This window comes from Phyllobates terribilis, unplaced genomic scaffold (assembly GCF_046119375.1).
Source record: "Phyllobates terribilis strain yellow unplaced genomic scaffold, ASM4611937v1 Scaffold_12__6_contigs__length_324123572, whole genome shotgun sequence".
NCBI lineage: Eukaryota > Metazoa > Chordata > Amphibia > Anura > Dendrobatidae > Phyllobates > Phyllobates terribilis.
In genome coordinates, this window is record NW_027362772.1 from 239402956 (window position 1) to 239415573 (window position 12618).

At 43.5% G+C, this 12618-nt stretch overlaps 1 protein-coding gene across 3 annotated transcripts in view; it reads right to left on the minus strand.

The window, feature by feature from the left end:
* The window catches only part of CCDC27 (coiled-coil domain containing 27), a 31864-nt gene extending 22350 nt beyond the window's left edge, over nt 1-9514 (minus strand). For 2 of the 3 annotated variants that reach the window (XM_073655215.1, XM_073655218.1), the window contains exon 1: nt 9342-9514. The gene's annotated coding sequence lies outside the window, so the exon portion shown is untranslated. Of the gene's footprint in view, nt 1-2940; nt 3029-9341 lie in introns of all 3 variants that reach the window. The other variant, XM_073655217.1, reaches the window with a different exon arrangement.
* Nucleotides 9515-12618: the final 3104 nt, after the last annotated feature.

The following is a 12618-nucleotide window of genomic DNA, read 5'->3' on the forward strand; positions in this document are numbered from 1 at the left end:
CTATCCCTGTTATAGTGGAGCATTGACTGGCGGCTCCGGCACATCTACTGTGCGACACTAACTGGGATGTACAATTACGGTACATTGCATTAAAGGGCTTCTTTGGTTAAAACAAGTTATCACCGATCCATGGGATCCACAGGATAGGTGGTAACTTATTGATCGTTTGGGTCCGAACATTGGAAAACGCACCTATCAGAAGAATGGGGAAGTTTTATCCCTGACAGGACACTTATCCCCATTTTAAAATGCAGCGGCAGGTGGGACGTCTGACCGCAGCTCCATTCATTCTCTTGGGGGCTTCCAAAAAAGAGCAGTGCTCACAGCCACTTTAGGAATGAATGGATCAGTGGTCGCATCTCACATGAGCTCCAGTCTAATGGGGAGAAAAACTCCACATTCTGCCAATTGTGTCCCAGCAGTCAGACCCCCACCAATCAATATTATCACTGATCCTGTGGAGAGTTGATTACTTGTTTTCCCTGGAGAACTCCTGTAAGTGCATCTCTGCCGCTCTGGTCCAAGTATCCGGTCAGTATTTTTTTTTCAGGAGTGGGAGCCAAAACTAGATGAGGAACAATCAGACAAAAGGTATAATAGAAACAAGTCACCAATTCTGTATTTATCACCCACTACTGGTTTTGGCAGCGACTCCTGAGAAAAAATACTAACCAAATACTGATGGTGAGGCTGTGGCCTAATGGAAAAAAATCTTTTCCTAGTTAATATCAGCAAGAACAAAATGACCGCCATACACAACACAGTTCACTATATCAACACCAATAATACCACATACTAAAGGGACAAATATCGCCACACCATGACTAGATCACATATTACCACCACATAGTGACTGAATAATACCACATACAAGGAACAAATACGGCCACACCATGACCAGACCACATATTACCACCCCAAAGTGACCAAATACTACAATACTGATCATGAATACAAACCACAATACTAACAACACTGTTATTGCCACCAGCGACATTATATACAGGAGCTCTGTATATAGTGTTAGTGTACAGGTAACACAGTGATCACCAGTGACATTATACACAGGAGCTCTGTATATAGTGTCATTGTACAGGTAATACACTGATCACCAGTGATATTATACACAGGAGCTCTGTATATAGTGTTCGTGTACAGGTAATAAATACAGTGATCACCAGTGATATTATACACAGGAGCTCTGTATATAGTGTCCGTGTACAGGTAACACAGTGATCACCAGTGACATTATAAACAGCAGCTCTGTATATAACGTACAGGTAATACAGTGATCACCAGTGACATACACAGGAGCTCTGTATATACTATACACACACGTGATCAGAATTGTTGGTACCCCTCGTTTAATGAAAGAAAAACCCACAATGGTCACAGAAATAACTTGAATCTGACAAAAGTAATAATACATTTAAAAATCTATGAAAATGAAGAAATGAAAGTCAGACATTGCTTTTCTGCTTCCACAGAATTTAAAAAAAAATTAAACTCATGAAATAGGCCTGGAAAGAAATTATGGTACCCCTGAAAATAATGTGACAAAAGGGACATGTTAAATCAAGTTGTGCCCACTAATTAGCATCACAGGTGTCTACAATCTTGTAATCAGTCAGTGGGCCTGTATATAGGGCTACAGATACTCACTGTGGGGTTTGGTGACATGGTGTGTACCACACTCAACATGCACCAGAGGAAGCAAAGGAAAGAGTTGTCTCGGGAGATTAGAAAGAAAGTTATAGAAAAACATGTTAAAGGTAAAGGTTATAGGACCATCTCCAAGCAGCTTTATGTTCCTTTGACTACAGTGTCACATATTATTCAGAAATTTAAGATCTATGGGACTGTAGCCAACCTCCCTGGACATGGCCACAGGAGGAAAATTAATCACAAATCAAAGAGACGGATAATATGAATGGTAACAAAAGAGCCCAGGATAACTTCTAATGAGATTAAAGGTGAACTTCAAGCTCAAGGAACATCAGTGTCAGATCGCACCATCTGTCATTGTTTGATCCAAAGTGGACTTCATGGGAGACGACCAAGGAGAACACCATTGTTGAAAAAAAAAAATAATAAAAAAGCCAGACTGGAATTTGCCAAACTACATGTTGACAAGCCACAAAGCTTCTGGGAGAATGTCCTATGGACAGATGAGACAAAAATGGAAGTTTTTGGCAAGGCACATCAGCTCTATGTTCACAGACAGAAAAATGAAGCATATCAAGAAAAGAACACTGTCCCTACTGTGAAACATGGGGGAGGCTGTTATGTTCTGGGGCTGCTCTGCTGCATCTGGCACAAGGTGTCTTGAATCTCTGCAGGGTACAATGAAATCTCAAGACTATCAAGGGATTCTAGTGAGAAATGTGCTGCCCAGTGTCAGAAAGCTTGGTATCAGTCACAGGTCATGGGTCTTGCAACAGGATAATGACCCAAGAATGGCTAAAGGAAAACATTGGACTATTCTGAAGTGGCCTTCTATGAGCCCTGACCTAAATCCTATTGAGCATCTTTGGAAAGAGCTGAAACATGGAAAAGGCAACCTTCAAACACGAGACAACTGTAGCAGTTTGCTCATGAGGAGTGGGCCAAAATACCTGTGGAGAGGTGCAGAAGTCTCATTGACAGTTACAGGAATCCTTTGATTGCAGTGATTGCCTCAAAAAGTTGTTCAACAAAATATTAAGTTAAGAAGAACCATCATTTCTGTCCAGGCCTATTTCATGAGGTTAATTTTTTTTTTAATTCTGTGGAAGCAGAAAAGCAATGTCTGACTTTCATTTGTTCATTTTCAAAAGTTTGTAATTTATCAGATTCAAGTTATTTCTGTGACCATTGTGGGTTTTTCTTTCATGAAACGAGGGGTACCAACAATTTTGACCACGTGTGTAGTGTAAGTGTACATGTAATACACTGACTCACCAGTGACGTCTCTAGGTGAAGTCCTTCATCTTCGCTTTTCTTCTTCATCAGGCACAGACGGCCATCACTTCTTCCAGCCAGGAATCGACTATGCAGAAAATAACACACAGTTATCAATAACTGATCTCTTCTAGAGAATATTCCCACTCCCCCCCGACTTCTACACTACACCAGTTGAAGAAAAAAAGCAACATAGTGCCATCCAGCACAGTAACAGGACTCCTCTTTTGTCCCATCCCATGGAAAACAGTTTCCTAAAAAGTAAATTATATTACTAAAGTAATAATGTAATAATAATAATTGGAATCTAAAGTAATAATGTTCCCCACTGGCCACCATAAACTAATAAAGTATGTTCCTCAATCTGCCCTCCCCCCTCCATATATCCATCCTAGTCCCCATGTGGCCAGACCGCCCCCCCCCCCACATATCCATCCTTGCCTCCATGTTTCCAGCCTGCCCGTCCATATATCCATCCTGGACTCCATGTATCCATCCTGACACCCCCCTGCATATATCCCTTCTGGCCCCCATTTGTCCAGTTTGACCCCTCCATATATTTATCCTAGCACACGTGTATCAAGCCTGCCCCCTCCCATATACCCATCCTAGCCCCCCATGTGGCCAGCCTGCCCCCCCACATATCCATCCTTGCCTCCATGTTTCCAGCCTGCCTCCCCATATATCCATCCTGGACTCCATGTGTCCAGCCTACCCTCTATATATCCATCCTGCCCCCCCCCTGCATATATCCATCCTGACACCTCCCCATATATCCAACCTGCCCCCCCATATATCCATCCTGGACTCCATGTGTCCAGCCTGCCCCACCCATATATCCATGTGTCCAGCCTGCTCCCCCTACATATCCATCCTGGCCTCCATGTGTCCAGCCTGCCTCCTCATATATCCATCCTGACACCCCCCATATATCCAGCGTGCCCCTCCATATATTATGTTAGCCCACGTGTATCAAGCCTGCCCATCCACATATCCATCCTAGCCCCCCATGTGTCCAGCCTGTCCCCCCCCATAGATCCATCCTGGCCTCCATGTGTTCAGCCTGCCCCCCCCCCATAGATCCATCCTGGCCTCCATGTGTCCAGATTGCCCCCTCCCATATATCCATCCTGGCCTCCATGAGTCCAGCCTGCCCCCCATGTATCCATCCTGGCCTCCCATGTGTCCAGCCTGCCCCCCCATATATCCGTCCTGGCCTCCCATGTGTCCAGCATGCCCCCCCATATATCCATCCTGACCTCCATATGTCCAGCCTGCCCCCCATATATCATCCTGGCCTCCATGAGTCCAGCCTGCCCCCCCATATATCCATCCTGCCCACCCCCCCCTTTGCCTGGGTCCAGCCAGGGTCCCCCCTTGTGTGTCCAACCAGGGTCCCTCCTTGTGTGTCCAGCCAAGGTTCCCCCCTTGTGTGTCCAGCCAGGGTTCCCCCCGAGTGTGTCCAGCCAGGGTTCCCCCCTTGTGTGTCCAGGCAGGGTTCCCCATGGTGTGTCCAGATGGGGTTCCCCCCTTGTGTGTCCAGCCAGGGTTCCCCTTTGTGTGTCCAGCCAGGGTTCCCCTTTGTGTGTCCAACCGGGGTTCCCCCCTTGTGCGTCCAGCTGGGTTTCCCCCCTTGTGTGTCCGTCCAGCTGGGCTTCCCCCCTTGTGTGTCCGTCCAGCTGGGCTTCCCCCCTTGTGTGTCCGTCCAGCTGGGCTTCCCCCCTTGTGTGTCCGTCCATCTGGGCTTCCCCCTTGTGTGTCCGTCCAGCTGGGCTTCCCCCCTTGTGTGTCTGTCCAGCTGGGCTTCCTCCCCTTGTGTGTCTGTCCAGCTGGGCTTCCCCCCTTGTGTGTCTGTCCAGCTGGGCTTCCCCCCTTGTGTGTCTGTCCAGCTGGGCTTCCCCCCTTGTGTGTCTGTCCAGCTGGGCTTCCCCCCTTGTGTGTCTGTCCAGCTGGGCTTCCCTCCTTGTGTTTCTGTCCAGCTGGGCTTCCCCCCTTGTGTGTCTGTCCAGCTGGGCTTCCCCCCTTGTGTGTCTGTCCAGTTGGGCTTCCCCCCTTGTGTGTCTGTCCAGCTGGGCTTCCCCACCTTGTGTGTCTGTCCAGCTGGGCTTCCCCCCTTGTGTGTCTGTCCAGCTGGGCTTCCCACCTTGTGTGTCTGTCCAGCTGGGCTTCCCCACCTTGTGTGTCTGTCCACTGTCCAGCTGGGATTCCCCCCTTGTGTGTCCAGCCAGGGGCCCAGACCATTACATACACACACACACACACACACACACACACACATACACACACATACACCTCTTACCTTCCTGCGATCCCGTGCGGCGTCCTCCTTCTCCTGAGTTGCGCGCCTCCTTCACAGCAGGCGCATGACGATGACGTCATAAGCCGGCCGACGAAGGGAGACGCGCAGCTTCAGCTGCTTCACAGGGACGTGCGCCGCGGTGGTTCAGGTAATGAACGCCGCGTGCGCGCGTCCCCGCATACACTGTGCCTGCGCTTTTAAAGGGCCCGTGCCCCTTAAAACCGCAGGATTTTTTTTTTGCTCTCTTCTCCCCTTCTCCTCTGCAGCAGGGGGCGGGGCCCACCGGGAAAATTCCCGGTATCCCGCCAGCCCAGTCCGACCCTGGATAAGGTAGTCCAGGAGCTGAAGACTGGAACTAGACTAAACAGCTAGACACAATACTCAAGCAATGAGTGAGAGATCCATGCAGCATTAAGTAGGTCCAAACAGGAAAGAGCTTGTAAGCAAGTGAACTCATTGCCTAGAATACCGGCGAAGAGTCGCCCTCTTTTGTCAAGGGGTTAAGTATTACTTCCTGCTGATTCTTGAAAAGCTTAGTGACAACCAATATGGCCCCAGTTACAGTCCTGAATAGCCACTGTCCTTTAGACTTGCAGAGATACAGAATCATATTGTATCAGTTACAAACTCTCCAGTCATAACAAGCTCACTGACAAGCTCTTAGATAACTCATTTAACAGCTAGCGATGTGTAAAGAAACAAAGGCTTCATTAACACTCGCGTTTCATACACCAGTCTTAATGAGGGCCAGGAATAATATATGCCTAATTGTAACGATACTAGCGTAACACTGCTGGAATCCAGTGGCCGAAGAAGCACAAGCAGGAACAGCAAGCGGTAGTAGATGTTCTTGGAGTTAGCAAAGGAGTTGTAGGAAGCAATCCTTAGATAGGTGAGAACAGTCTGGATAAGACAGTCCAGGAGCTGGAGACTGGAACTATACTAAACAGCTAGACACAATACTCAAGCAATGAGTGAGAGATCCATGCGGCATTAAGTAGGCCCAAACAGGAAACAACATGGATTCCACAGGTTCAGAATCTGCTATCTTAGTAAAGGGCAATTGGAGAACACAGCAACAGCCTCCAGTGGTAAGGAGTGGAATTGCAGCACAATTATTAACGTGAACAATAGCAGAAACTAGTGGTCAAACTGTAGAAGGACAACAGGAATCCTGACACTAATTCATTAAGAGGTGCACATCACTTAATGAACTAGGCGTGTCTTATCAGTAACATGCGCCTCCTTGTGCCTCGCCAGAATTGTTACTCCAGTCTGTGACTGGAGTAACATTTCTGGAGTAAGGAGAGCTGCCATTTTTAATTAATTTGTCGGGGTTGAAAGTGAGGTATAACCATGCACCATCCTGCCCAGGCTCCTTCCCAGCTCCTTCTCCTTCCGCAGCTGCACAAAACTGACATGAAAATGCCAAAAGTCGCTAATTTTTTTCCACAATTTCGTGTTGCACAAAATTCTGCGACATTTTAAGATGTTTTATGCCAGAAATTTGATTGCGGCCAAAGAGCCTGTAAAAATAACTTTTAGCCCAAAATGCGTGCATTTAAGGGAAAATAATTGTCCCTCGTGGTGGACAGAAATGGGCTCCAGGTTTGCACATTATTGCTGATCACTGAGACAAATTATTTAAAGGGGTTCTCCAGATTCAATGCATGGACAGCCTATCCCCATGTACCAACTTGTCAAGCACTGCTCCACTAACTTCCCCAGCGCTATAGAGACCACAGAAATCTCCCTAAGCAGAATGTATAGCCTCAGCCACTCCAGGCAGGATAATGGAGCTGCCATGGAGGCAAATAACAAACATATTAATAGAGTTGGACCAGAGCCAGACAACGAGCGACATGGGGATCTGCCTTCTAACAATTGGTAACGCCTAACATTACTGAATGCTAACTACTAACCTAGATTAATATTCACCATGACATCAACCTATGACCATGACGGATAATCACGGCAATCCAGTGACTCATTGTAGACTTATAATGACAATCACCACGGAAAAAAAAAAGTTTAGTAGGTCAGATATAAGGAGGAAAAAAATGTAAAAATGTTACAAAAACTTTAAAATATTACCTTAAACGTTTTCAAAATACACAGATAATACCAATCTGACCAGCACTGATCATAGACAGAGGTGCTGACGCGTTTCACTCCTACTAGAGGGAATCAGGGCTTATGACCGGTACCTATAGTTTGGTCGACTACTAATTTTTACCTATGGACAGTTTAAGGCAGATGAGCTTCACAAGTGGGCTAATTCACGAGACAGGACAGCGGCTTTATTTGCTCGTCTGGGTGCAATTCCTGTCTTTTTTTAGTAGAAACAGCGGAATGACGTGGCAGCAATCTGGTCTATTCTGTACTGTCATTTCTACATGTAGAGAAGCGATTGATTACACAATGACAAGTCCTGCGCATGGAGAGTGTGGAGAAAGTCATGTAAATTGTAGGGTCACCGTGGCTGGCACTGTTATTGGGGAACTGTGGCTGGCACTGTTACTGGGAAACTGCGGCTGGCACTTTTACGACTTTAATATGTTTCAAACCAAAAGTGCTTTAAAAAAGGAGAGAAAGAAACATGCAATGAATACTGGGATCACCAAAAATAAATTAATTAATCTTATAGAAACACACAGCAATTAAAAATATTTAAAAAGTCATACAATGACATACCGTAAATCAATAAACACAGCCCAAGATAAAAAACTGCGTTGCATAAACCAGATTTTTTGAAAAGAGGATGTGAAACAAATAATATTAAAAATTATTTATTTTTTATTACATCAATTTAAAATTTTCAATAAAAAGCATAGCAGAGCAGTGACCTATCGATCCCATGCAAAAAGTCTTCCAATTGATAGATCATAGTAATCATATATTGTATTATTGCACAACAAGGAGGGGGGGAAAGTTGATGTAAACATAAGACCAATAAATATATTATATATCACAATTCATGTAAATATTTGTATAAATATATATATCACCTAAAAGAAAATTATTTTTCCCAACCATATTCTATCAATTGGATGAATCTAGTATTAATAGCAAGTGTAGAAGTAGCCTTCCATTCAACAATGTATCATCATTTACATAGCTCTCCAAGAATTTATAATGGTGTGACCGGTGGAAGTAAAAAATCTATTAATTACAAGTGTAATGATAAGCTACCATCAGTCTCCCCATTCTAGTTATCATGACAATATCCTGGAATGATCATGATCATACAAAATAGCCAATCTAAAGGAGGTCCAAAAAATACACTTATCATGACAATATCCTGGAATGATCATGATCCCTGTGAGATTGTCTCCATGTCTTAGAAACACTCAGTAAGTGTATTTTTTGGACCTCCTTTAGATTGGCTATTTTGTATGATCATGATCATTCCAGGATATTGTCATGATAAGTGTATTTTTTGGACCTCCTTTAAAATGTCTGTAAAAAAAAAACCTTAGCTATTCATGATTTTAAAAAATTTGTCCAGAAAAAAAAAATCAAGTAAAATCCAAGGTAGGAAAACCTATGTAATACATTGAGGTAGACAACATAACCACCCTTATTATGTTATTTTTCCATTGGTTCATCTGAAACCCTCATGATCTCACTTCTCTCTTGTAACATTACAAGTTACTATCCAACTGCCACGAAAAGTTGTGTAGAAATACAAAAACTAAGCCTACATAGCATAAAAATCTGTAGAGGAGTCATCTCCGCAATTAAGATGCAAGATGACACTAGTCCAAGGCTGTTAAAAGCATCCAACAGACAAATCTAATATCTATAGGCACCTGGGATATTTTTTTTTTGTTAAGAGGTTCCACAATCTGCTAGGATCCAAAGCGATCAGCTGTGATCTGTGAGGGTATCCAGCAGTAATGCTCAATGTTCCTACAGTGCCACCTCAGGAGAAATAAAGCATTACACAGTCCCCAATTAAATCAATGTGGTGTTCATGTACCCCATGGATATGCTAGGTTCCCTGGAGAGATACACACTCTTCACTAATTGAATAGGGAAACCTCTTTTTATGAACTCGGAATTTTATAATAAGAAAATGTGAAATCCCTTTAAGTCTCACCTCATCTTGGAGTCAGGAGGCATCTACTTCTGGTATCAAGTGTGCCCCCTAACACTGTTCTAGTAGACACATAGAGGAGCAGCTGCTGTGGCGGAGCAGGGGGCCCGGGCAGATCTGCTACGTGCAGAATAGTGACCACGTGCCTTGTCACCTCCACAATAAGACTTGTTACATTCTTTCATTGTGGAATGTCAGGGTGAAGCCGTGATTGGTTGTGCTCTCGGCTGCTAGGAGACTGATTGTTTGCTGGTGGGGACCAAGCACTGAGTGTAGAACACTCCGCTTTCTGCATGAATGACACAGGCACCAGATCAATAAGATATAAAAAGCAAGTAAATATCATGACGATTGCTGTAATTAACACATTATATGCATTATATATGTGAGCCCACCAGCCATGACAAGGTTTACCTTTCTTTGATGGGTCCCTAAACCTAATATTCATCAAGCATACTTCTCCAAGGGTAAAAGCCTACAAATTTAAAGAACAGGTAGGATCTATCACTAATTATATATATATATATATATATATATATATATATATATATATATATATATATATATATAAAAAAACTGACCAGCACATCCCAAATGTGAACAGGTGCAAGCTGCAGAAACTGCATAAGATATATAAAAAGAAAGCGCAGCAGCACTCCATTATGGCCAAGATATATAAAGACAATAAAACCATTTAATTTAAACTGTGTTATTTCTCAATAAGCTTTACTTACAAAAAATGGAGGTTCTTAGCGCATAAATTGGCCAATTCATGTGTGCCCATCAACTGCTGCAAGGTGACCTCCCATCTGATGGGTACTACTCTGCCTACATGCCTCTCTTGGGCTACAAGCCTACAACTCTGGACAGAACATGTCACTTCTGGGCTAAAACACCTTCAATTTAAATGGGCTGATAGAATAGAATATAAATCACCTGCTGGTTAAATGGGGGGAGTGCAAGGTCAAACAGGAGGCAGTTCCCACCTCCTATAGTAATATGTCAAAAAAAAACTGACCAGCACATCCCAAATGTGAACAGGTGCAAGCTGCAGAAACTGCATAAGATATATAAAAAGAGAGGCATGTAGGCAGAGTAGTACCCATCAGATGGGAGGTCACCTTGCAGCGGTTGATGGGCACACATGAATTGGCCAATTTATGCGCTAAAGAACCTCCATTTTTTGTAAGTAAAGCTTATTGAGTAATAACACAGTTTAAATTAAATGGTTTTATTGTCTTTATGTATCTTGGCCATAATGGAGTGCTGCTGCACTTTCTTTTTATATATATATATATATATATATATATATATATATATATATATATATATATATAGTACAGACCAAAAGTTTAGACACACCTTCTCATTTAAAGATTTTTCTGTATTTTCATGACTATGAAAATTGTACATTCACACTGAAGGCATCAAAACTATGAATTAACACATGTGGAATTATATACTTAACAAAAAAGTGTGAAACAACTGAAAATATGTCTTATATTCTAGGTTCTTCAAAGTAGCCACCTTTTGCTTTGATGACTGCTTTGCACACTCTTGGCATTCTCTTGATGAGCTTCAAGAGGTAGTCACCGGAAATGGTTTCCACTTCACAGGTGTGCCCTGGCAGGTTTAATGAGTGGGATTTCTTGCCTTATAAATGGGGTTGGGACCATCAGTTGTGTTGTGCAGAAGTCAGGTGGATGCACAGCTGATAGTCCTACTGAATAGACTGTTAGAATTTGTATTATGGCAAGAAAAAAGCAGCTAAGTAAAGAAAAACGAGTGGCCATCATTACTTTAAGAAATTAAGGTCAGTCAGTCCGAAAAATTGGGTAAACTTTGAAAGTGTCCCCAAGTGCAGTTGCAAAAACCATCAAACGCTACAAAGAAACTGGCTCACATGAGGACCGACCCAGGAAAGGAAGACCAAGAGTCACCTCTGCTTCTGAGGATAAGTTTATCTGAGTCACCAGCCTCAGAAATCGCAGGTTAACAGCAGCTCAGATTAGAGACCAGGTCAATGCCACACAGAGTTCTAGCAGCAGACACATCTCTTAAACAACTGTTAAGAGGAGACTTTGTGCAGCAGGCCTTCATGGTAAAATAGCTGCTAGGAAACCACTGCTAAGGACAGGCAACAAGCAGAAGAGACTTGTTTGGGCTAAAGAACACAAGGAATGGACATTAGACCAGTGGAAATCTATGCTTTGGTCTGATGAGTCCAAATTTGAGATATTCGGTTCCAACCACCGTGTCTTTGTGCGACGCAGAAAAGGTGAACGGATGGACTCTACATGCCTGGTTCCCACCGTGAAGCATGGAGGAGGAGGTGTGATGGTGTGGGAGTGCTTTGCTGGTGACACTGTTTGGGATTTATTCAAAATTGAAGGCATACTGAACCAGCATGGCTACCACAGCATCTTGCAGCGGCTTGCTATTCCATCCGGTTTGCGTTTAGTTGGACCATCATTTATTTTTCAACAGGACAATGACCCCAAACACACCTCCATGCTGTGTAAGGGCTATTTGACCAAGATGGAGAGTGATGGGGTGCTACGCCAGATGACCTGGCCTCCACAGTCACCAGACCTGAACCCAATCTAGATGGTTTGGGGTGAGCTGGACCGCAGAGTGAAGGCAAAAGGGCCAACAAGTGCTAAGCATCTCTGGGAACTCCTTCAAGATTGTTGGAAGACCATTTCCGGTGACTACCTCTTGAAGCTCATCAAGAGAATGCCAAGAGTGTGCAAAGCAGTCATCAAAGCAAAATGTGGCTACTTTGAAGAACCTAGAATATAAGACATATTTTCAGTTGTTTCACACTTTTTTGTTAAGTATATAATTCCACATGTGTTAATTCATAGTTTTGATGCCTTCAGTGTGAATGTACAATTTTCATAGTCATGAAAATACAGAAAAATCTTTAAATGAGAAGGTGTGTCCAAACTTTTGGTCTGTACTGTATATATATGCACAAACCAGAGAAACCTGACCAGCACCTCCTAGTGTGAACTGGTGCCAGCTGCTGTAACTATAAAATATAACAAAAGAATGCAGCAGCACTCCATATGGCCAAGATACGTTTTAACAATGAAAATAATGAAAATATTAGATCTAAACTGTTTTGCTTAGCAACAAGCACTTACAAACAATGAAGGTTTTTAGTGCATAAATTGGCCAATTCATGTGTGCCCATCAACCACGACAAGGTAACCTCCCCCTGATGGGTAACTACTCTGCCTAATATGCCACTTTTGGGCTACAAGCCTACAACTAA